The sequence below is a fragment of the Triticum dicoccoides genome, chromosome 7A (assembly GCF_002162155.2).
Source record: "Triticum dicoccoides isolate Atlit2015 ecotype Zavitan chromosome 7A, WEW_v2.0, whole genome shotgun sequence".
Lineage (NCBI taxonomy): Eukaryota > Viridiplantae > Streptophyta > Magnoliopsida > Poales > Poaceae > Triticum > Triticum dicoccoides.
In genome coordinates, this window is record NC_041392.1 from 550,495,713 (window position 1) to 550,505,034 (window position 9,322).

Below are 9,322 nucleotides of genomic sequence, written 5' to 3' on the forward strand. Positions count from 1 at the left end.
CTCCTCCACTGGACTAGTCTGCGCTACGTCGTCCCAACGGGTGTGCCCCACATGTCTGTTTCCCTGTTTTCCCGGCCATATTCGAGCATCAGTGCTCTGCGTTGCGCATTAGGCCTTTCACTATGTAGGCCAAGCGAGACAACTTATTGTTTATTTGAGCCGTTCAAGTATAATCATGTGGCGTTTGCTTATTTCTCATTCCTCTCCAACGATCTTCTCCATCGATCATGTCGCCCTCCAGTCGAGTCCATCCTCCCGCATGCCTCATTTGAACATTCCGCCAAGTAACATTCGCATGTACCCACCCTAGTCCTCTTTCAATAGATCTCTGGACCCCGAGATGAAATCAAGAGGGAACGAGTGGGGGCACGTGATACCTAAGGCGGATTCAAAATTTTGAATCGGTGATCATAGCATCCGCAAATCATATATAAAGGGTATTCAATGTTTGTTTCGTTTTTGAACGTACAATATACTCCCTCCTATCCTTTCTAGTTTACATATAAGTTTTATGTGTAGTCAAAGTATATCTACTTTGATAAAAAAGGTATCAACATTCAACAACGCCCAATCAATATTGTTAGATTCATACGTACTCCTAGATTTGTACTCGAGATGGTTTCCAATTTGACTATTGACAAGATTAATAGTACATGAGATGTATAATGTGAAAATTATATCATTGGAAACTCCTTTCCCATACGAATTTAACCGTATGCTTTGTGTAAGTTGCATGTCATATATTATTACTCTAACATTTGGTCAAAGTTAGCCTCGAAAAACACATTAGACCCTGTATGCTTTGTGTAAGTTGCATGTCATATATTATTACTCTAACATTTGTGTAAGTTGCATGTCATATATTATTACTCTAACATTTGGTCAAAGTAGTATAGTGGAAGTGGATCCTCTGACGTAGGTATCCCTGCCTTACACTCCCTTTTGGTCACTTACTGGCAGACCCCATGCTTGCTAGGCCCCGCATGTCAGTTACTCAATGGGTTCGACCACGTCAAGGGATCCTCATCCGTAGTATACTCCCTCTGTTTTTATTTACTCCGCATAAAACGGAGGGAGTGGTGGTATAATAAATGACGCGGGCGGGGGAGGGGGAGGGACGTCAGTTTGCTCTCAACTGCGGTCCCACAAGCGAGCGAAAACGCAAGACGAAGCGCGTCCCATTCGGTGAGCGACATGGAGGGTCCAACATGCTGGGCTGCAACACGAACGCGACAAGAGCGATGTACAGTCAAAACCGATTGACCGGTCGTCACCGGAACCACTATTCACACCAGAACCTTCGCTGCTCGGCCTACGCCAGCCACTACCCTAAAACCACACCAAATATCCAGCCCATTCCCCCACCTTTCGATCCCCTAGCCCGCATCAAGCGTCCCCTAGTTCGCCAGAAAGCCATGGTGCGCCGCAAGATCACTTACTACAAGATGCTGATGCCGGAGCGCCGCACAGAAATCGCGGCGGCGGTCGGCGCCACAGACCTCCATTCCCAAGCTCGCTTTGCGGCGGGCCAATCCCCGAGTTCTCTGGAGCCAAGCTACGAGGAGGAGGAAGCCGATCCATTGTTCATGGCGGAGGTCGCGGCGCAGAAGGCCCCCGATGGGTATGAGACGATGGATGTTGACTTCGTGCCGGCGTCCGAGTCCCCCATGGTGCAGGCGGACCAGCGGTTCAACATGGCGATACTAAAGGAGGACCGGCAGGCAGAGGCTCAACTCGACACGGTGCACGCGCATGCCGCTGCCATCGAGGCTCTCCTGTAGGCGGAACCGGATGTCATGGATGTGAACCGGGTGGCGGAGGCTCAACTTGAGGCGGAGCGCGCGGATGCCGCTGCCATCGAGGCCCTCCTGCAGGCGGAACCGGACATCCTGGACTTGAACCGGGCGGCAGAGGCTCGACTCGACATAGAGCGCACGGATGCCGCTCTCATCGACACCCTCCTGTAGGAGGAACCGGACGTCCTGGACTTGAACCGGGCGGCGGAGGCTCGACTCGACGCGGAGCGCGCGGATGCCGCTGCCATCGAGGCCCTCCTGCAGGCGGAACCAGACGTCCTCGACTTGAGCCGGGCTGTGCTCTCGTCCGTGCAGAGCGCCCACACGTTCCGCTTGAACGAGTAGCTGGAGGCCAAGGACAACCACGGTGCGGAGACACACATCGGCAGCGACGGCTGGTTCGCGCCGGTAGCCAAAGATGACGAGGTCGTCTCTTTCCGCGAGCAGTGATAGTTTTTCTTTATGTTGTTGTTTTTATGGATCTTTTGCTGTGTAAAAACATATATTTGTTATGCAAGTCGCCTGACTTGGGTCAGTCTACCATTTCAGGCGGTTGGATCAATATCCTACGTCTCCTAACCCTTCTTTCCTTCTTCCTCACCTCTTCTTCTTCCCCAACAGACCACCGCACGGGCCGTACGGATACTCCCCAACATGAGGTTGGATAAACATAGTCTATGAACGAAAATTATGTGTCAGCGATAGGATGGCTGAGTTTGGTGTGTTCACATGCGACATCACGTGTCAGTGAGGGTGCGTTCCCCTTGGTTGGGTTTGCGGCGTGCAGGAGCGACTGTGTGAGGGTGCGGTGCGACCGCGGCGTGCAGGAGCGACCGTGTGAGGGTGCGGTGCGACCGTGATAGCCGTGCGCAAGTGTACCTCCTTCTCATTTTGACAACTTTAGGAAAGCTTGGCAAAAATGTGTGGCGAAGTTTGGCAATGCAAGGCCTAGACCGAAACAGGATAAGTACGTACGTACTAGGAGTACTAGTGTTAAAAAAGAAAGGTTGGGTTTTCCTTCATAGGATTTAATCGATACAAATCCTCGTTTCACGTGTCTATTAATGCATTTTTTTTCTCCAAAGACCAAAGAGGTAACCATCTCACTCCTCATCGCTTGATTAATGCAGCGCCATGCAAACCAACCTTCTCACTTCCGCATGCATGTAGGGGATATTAATGTCCTTGGTTGCTAACCCCATCAATTTTGCCTCGATTAGTGTTAGTGGCCCTTTGCAAATTGTAATTTTGATATACTGGCCTTGTGTACAAAAAAATGGAGGTAGTAACTATATTTGAGTTCCTTCCCCATTGTGGTGACGTCAATGATATTTTTTTTGGTGGTTTGGCGAAGTGCGTTCGACGGAGAACACCATTGAGGGAGACCACGGTAAGTCGTTCGCAAGTGTCGCCTGCAAGCCGAGACAACCGCCTTATTTGCATCCAGGAAGTCCTTTACTAGTACTACTAGGAGTAACTAATGCGGTGAGATGGCTTCTCGAAGAAGACGATGGAGAAGCGGAATTAGCGAAGAGTGAAATGATGGTTGCTTCGTCCGTGCTTTTGTGATTTGACGCCTCGCTGCTTTGTGATTTGTGATAGAAGGGACAGGGGAGTAGACTCTGTGCTCTATACGGTACTACATGCGTCCAAGCATGGGAGAAAGAGGACAGACGTTGCACTTTTCTATTCCTTCAATCAATCAATCAGGGAGCTTCAGTTCCATCTTTTTGGCTTTGGCAACACCGTCCACAATGGTTCCCACGATGCCAAAAGCTATTTTCACATTTGGCTACACATTGTGGATGCCCTTAACCGTACCACTTGGTTTTGCTCCTGTGTGCTATATATACAAATCTCAATTATATTGATCTAAAAAATTATAGAATCGAGATTAGTAAAAAGGAGGTGATTTTGCCGCGCGGATGGCGGGGGAGGTTTCTTATTTGAGCAATGCTACATCCACATAATGTTTTACGTAAAGTTACGAACTGATGTGATGTGGGACTATTTGATTGGATTAAAGGAGAGGATTAGGCCCACCCCACCTGAAAATCAGGGGGGCATATATAGATTAGATGGAAAGTATACGTAGCAACTACGTAGCCCTTTGTAAGTCTAGGATTAGGCTTCTTATTTTTGAAGGACGTTGTCCTGGCGGTTTGCTAACATGCGGTCCCACATGTTAGTGCTTTACCAAGCCGATCCGCGTCCCACATGAGGCAGAACAACGGCAGAAGCAACACGTGGTTAAATTGAAGAAGATGAGGGAGAAGCGGATTCAACAACGAGTGAAATGATGGTTGCTTCGTCCCTCCAACTTAACTGCGGGAAAGGTGCAGCTTTGTGATTTGACGCCTCATTGCTCATTAGTACGCCGGCGCCATGACTGGGGTGCTTCACCCCGGCTGCTCTGCACTGTATTACGGTATGGCACGTGGACCCGGTAGCTTGATGTCCCACATGTCGGCGAAAGGGACTAGAAGATTTATGAAAGCGAGCGCTCCACACTTACGACGGAGGAGTAGACGACATGACGGCCCAGTGAACTGTCACTTCTACTGTATAGTACTATAGTTTTGCTGTTTCGCACGATCCATCGATACAAACCTGATTAAACAGGAAAGGACGGGATTTTTCCCGCGCGGTAGATGATACTGGCCATACATTTCAAAGGCAATTTTAATGCATGCAAACTGAATAATTATAAGTAACAATATGATATCTAGTAAAACTAAAAACACATATGATTTATTGTGTTAGAGTGTAGTAGTAGTGCTGTATTGCATAGTTGTTAGATGTAACATGCGAGAACGTGTAGAGATGTAGTTTTGGAGGGCCTACAAAGAGAAAAGCGTAATACGGTCACCGAACTTCAGAATAAGCTGATTACTGTCACTATATACATTTTGCGGTGATTATACGGTCACTTGCTCACAGCTCAGCATCGGATTGCACTCTGTTGACCGGCCAAATAGTGTGCGTGGCGCCATTTGACTAGTTAAATTGACCACGTTCGTTGTGGGTCTCACCTATCAGTTCGCATAGGCAAAAGGTCAGATAAACACAAATTTATGCAGGAGCGACAAGGCTCCAACCCGTGCGCGGGAATCACTTGGTTGTGTATGTGGCTGTCAGGGCCTGATGTGTGCGCATGCACGTGTAGGTTGAGCACTTGAGCGTGAGAGTGTGTGTTGGTCGTGTGGTGTACTGGTGTGTGCATGCATGCGTGCGTGTGTGCGTGTGAGTGTTGCGTGCGTGCGTGTGAGTGTTACGTGCATGCGTGGCTGCGTGTGTACGTGTGAGTATGGCGTGCGTGCGTGGGTGCATGTGTTTGTGTGAGTTTGCGTGGATGCAGTTCATGTGCATGCACGTGTGTGTGTGTATAATCACCACACCAGCTCTTGTGTGTTAAAACAGATGGCTCAGCATACCAATACAAGGCCACCTTGTCCACTGTGCTCGCGGTCATGACTTCGAACCACCGTCCCAATATTTTTTGTCGTTTGTTTTCATTCTTACTAGCAAGATACCCGTGCGTTGCATGTAACATCAAGATGCATTTGTATGACTTGTTTATCTTGTGAGTCAAAAGGATGAACGAGGGAAGGCCTTATTTGCAAATGTGGAGAGGTGTGTGGGTACCTTTTTGCAAAATTGCCATAGTTCCTTTCCTATCCGTCAGATATAAATCGGACGGCCTATATTGCAGGATGGCAGGCACACCATCATCACCAACTCTGTTTTTTATAAGAGTGTATTTTATGTATTTTATAAGAGTGTAGATGTAGAGTAGATACAAGTCGACAGGTGGGCACGATGGTAGTGAGATAATGTGATGCAACACTAGAGGTGCCACGTGGAGCGTTTACCTGGTCAACTAGTCATGTCATGAGCAAATATAGAGTTGTACGGTGAGCCCGTGACTGCATAATAACCACTAAACGTAAATGGTGACCGTAATGAGTGGATTCTGAAGTCCAATGTATGTATCGTGCTTTCGCTTCAAATACAATGATCGTCATTGCATATATCGCGAGAGAAAGATGAAACATGCGTGAATTTTCTGGGGGCTTACTTTTAGACGACCTGGAGATAGTTTTGTGTGCATACATGAAAGGGGCGTACAGGGGGGGTATGCGATAGAGAGAGATGCTCTTCGTTTCTCTTTATTATGACTAACTTTGTATATAGTATAAAAATATACAAATTCACAATGCGGAATAAATATCATTGTGGGCACCATGCAATGCAAATTAGCGTTCGTACTCCTCCATATAACTTTGTAATGTTGTATATATGTAGAAACTCTAAAATAATTTTTTGGCCACACTTTATTCAAAAGGAATGTTGTATGCGAAATAAACGTGAAGAGAGGGCTTTTTAGATCAATGGGGTACGTGATGTAACATGTGTGAATGTGTAGTTGATGCATTTGGCGGGGCCTAGAGAGGTATGTGTGTGTATTACGTATTTGAGAGAGGCATGGATAGAGGGGCCGACGGGGGGGGCGTGGGAGAGATAGCACGAGAAATGAGAGTGGTCTAGAGAGAGAGAGATGAATATGAAGTCACGACAAGAGATTCCATTCCCTTGAGTGTGTATATGCAAGGGGGGAATAGAGGCACCAGGAGAAATTTTCTGTGTGTGTGGTGTTTGTGTTGGTATGTGTGGGTGTGAGAAGATAATGAGACATGGGGGCAGAGGGTGTGTCACCGCGTGAGGTCTGGTGGGTCGAGGTGAGGCCCTTTGTTCTGTTCCGTCCTGCGCCACATTGGTCGGCCCGTGATGCATTTAGGAAGACCCATGGATGACTAGTCGTACAAGACAAAGATAGCATAATTGTGAAGGACTCTGTGTCCACTGACAAAGCCGGCTAGGATTTGTAACCCTAGGTTCTCGGACTAAGGTAACCCCTTTATCTCTGATATTACTATTCATCCAACCTAACTTTAAGGGGCATCCTACAGAATGCTCTGCTAGAATCATACTCGTCGATTAGGAAGAGAGGTGTGAGACAATGTGTGAGAGACAGGCGTAAAGATTGTTGGAAATATGCCCTAGAGGCAATAATAAATTGATTATTATTATATTTCCTTGTTCATGATAATCGTTTATTATCCATGCTATAATTGTATTGATAGGAAACTCAGATACATGTGTGGATACATAGACAACACCATGTCCCTAGTAAGCCTCTAGTTGACTAGCTCGTTGATCAATAGATGGTTATGGTTTCCTGACCATGGACATTGGATGTCGTTGATAACGGGATCACATCATTAGGAGAATGATGTGATGGACAAGACCCAATCCTAAGCCTAGCACAAGATCATGTAGTTCGTATGCTAAAGCTTTTCTAATGTCAAGTATCATTTCCTTAGACCATGAGATTGTGCAACTCCCGGATACCGTAGGAGTGCTTTGGGTGTACCAAACGTCACAACATAACTGGGTGACTATAAAGGTGCACTACGGGTATCTCCGAAAGTGTCTGTTGGGTTGGCACGAATCGAGACTGGGATTTGTCGCTCCGTGTGACGGAGAGGTATCTCTGGGCCCACTCGGTAGGACATCATCATAATGTGCACAATGTGACCAAAGAGTTGATCGTGGGATGATGTGTTACGGAATGAGTAAAGAGACTTGCCGGTAACGAGATTGAAGAAGGTATCGGTATACCGACGATCGAATCTCGGGCAAGTACAATACCGTTAGACAAAGGGAATTGTATACGGGATTGATTGAGTCCTTGACATCGTGGTTCATCCGGTGAGATCATCGTGGAACATGTGGGAGCCAACATGGGTATCCAGATCCCGCTGTTGGTTATTAACCGGAGAACGTCTCGGTCATGTCTACATGTCTCCCGAACCCGTAGGGTCTACACACTTAAGGTTCGATGACGCTAGGGTTATAAAGGAAGTTTGTATGTGGTTACCGAATGTTGTTCGGAGTCCCGGATGAGATCCCGGATGTCTCGAGGAGTTCCGGAATGGTCCGGAGGTAAAGATTTATATATGGGAAGTCCTGTTTTGGTCGCCGGAAAAGTTTCGCACTTTATCGGTATTGTACCGGGAGTGCCGAAAGGGGCCCGGGGGTCCACCGAGGGGGTCCACCTGCCCCGGGGGGGCACATGGGCTGTAGGGGGTGTGCCTTGGCCTATATGGGCCAAGGGCACCAGCCCCAAGAGGCCCATGCGCCAAGGAAACTTGGGGAGGGAAGAGTCCTCAAGGGGGAAGGCACCTCCGAGGTGCCTTGGGGAGGATGGACTCCTCCCCCCCTCTTGGCCGCACCCCTTCCTTGGAGGAAGGGGCAAGGCTGCGCCTTCCCCCCTCTCCCTTGCCCCTATATATAGTGGAGGGGAGGGAGGGCATCCATACCAGAAGCCCTGGCGCCTCCCTCCCTCCCGTGACACCTCCTCCTCTCCCGCAAGTGCTTGGCGAAGCCCTGCAGGATTGCCACGCTCCTCCATCACCACCACGCCGTTGTGCTGCTGCTGGATGGAGTCTTCCTCAACATCTCCCTCTCTCCTTGCTGGATCAAGGCGTGGGAGACGTCACCGGGCTGTACGTGTGTTGAACGCGGAGGTGCCGTCCATTCGGCACTAGGATCTCCGGTGATTTGAATCACGACGAGTACGACTCCATCAACCCCATTCTCTTGAACGCTTCCGCGCGCGATCTACAAGGGTATGTAGATCCACTCCTCCCTCGTTGCTAGATGACTCCATAGATTGATCTTGGTGACACGTAGGAAAGTTTTGAATTATTGCTATGTTCCCCAACAGTGGCATCATGAGCTAGGTCTATGCGTAGTTTCTATGCACGAGTAGAACACAAAGTAGTTGTGGGCGTCGATTTTGTTCAATATGCTTGCCGTTACTAGTCTTATCTTGATTCGGCGGCATCGTGGGATGAAGCGGCCTGGACCGACCATACATTTACTCTGACGTGAGACCGGTTCCACCGACAAACATGCACTAGTTGCATAAGGTGGCTAGCGGGTGTCTCTCTCTCCCACTTTAGTCGGATCGGATTCGATGAAAAGGGTCCTTATGAAGGGTAAATAGCAATTGGCATATCACGTTGTGGTTTTTGCGTAGGTAAGAAACGTTCTTACTAGAAACCCATAGCAGCCACGTAAAACATGCAAACAACAATTAGAGGACCTCTAACTTGTTTTTGCAGGGTATGTTATGTGATGTGATATGGCCAAAAGGATGTGATGAATGATATATGTGATGTATGAGATTGATCATGTTCTTGTAATAGGAATCGCGACTTGCATGTCGATGAGTATGACAACCGGCTGGAGCCATAGGAGTTGTCTTAATTTATTTATGACCTGCGTGTCAACATAAACATCATGTAATTACTTTACTTTATTGCTAACCGTTAGCTGTAGTACTAGAAGTAATAGATGATGTGACAACTTCAAGAAGACACGATGATAGAGATCATGATGATGGAGATCATGGTGTCATGCCGGTGACGATGATGATCATGGAGCCCCGAAGATGGAGA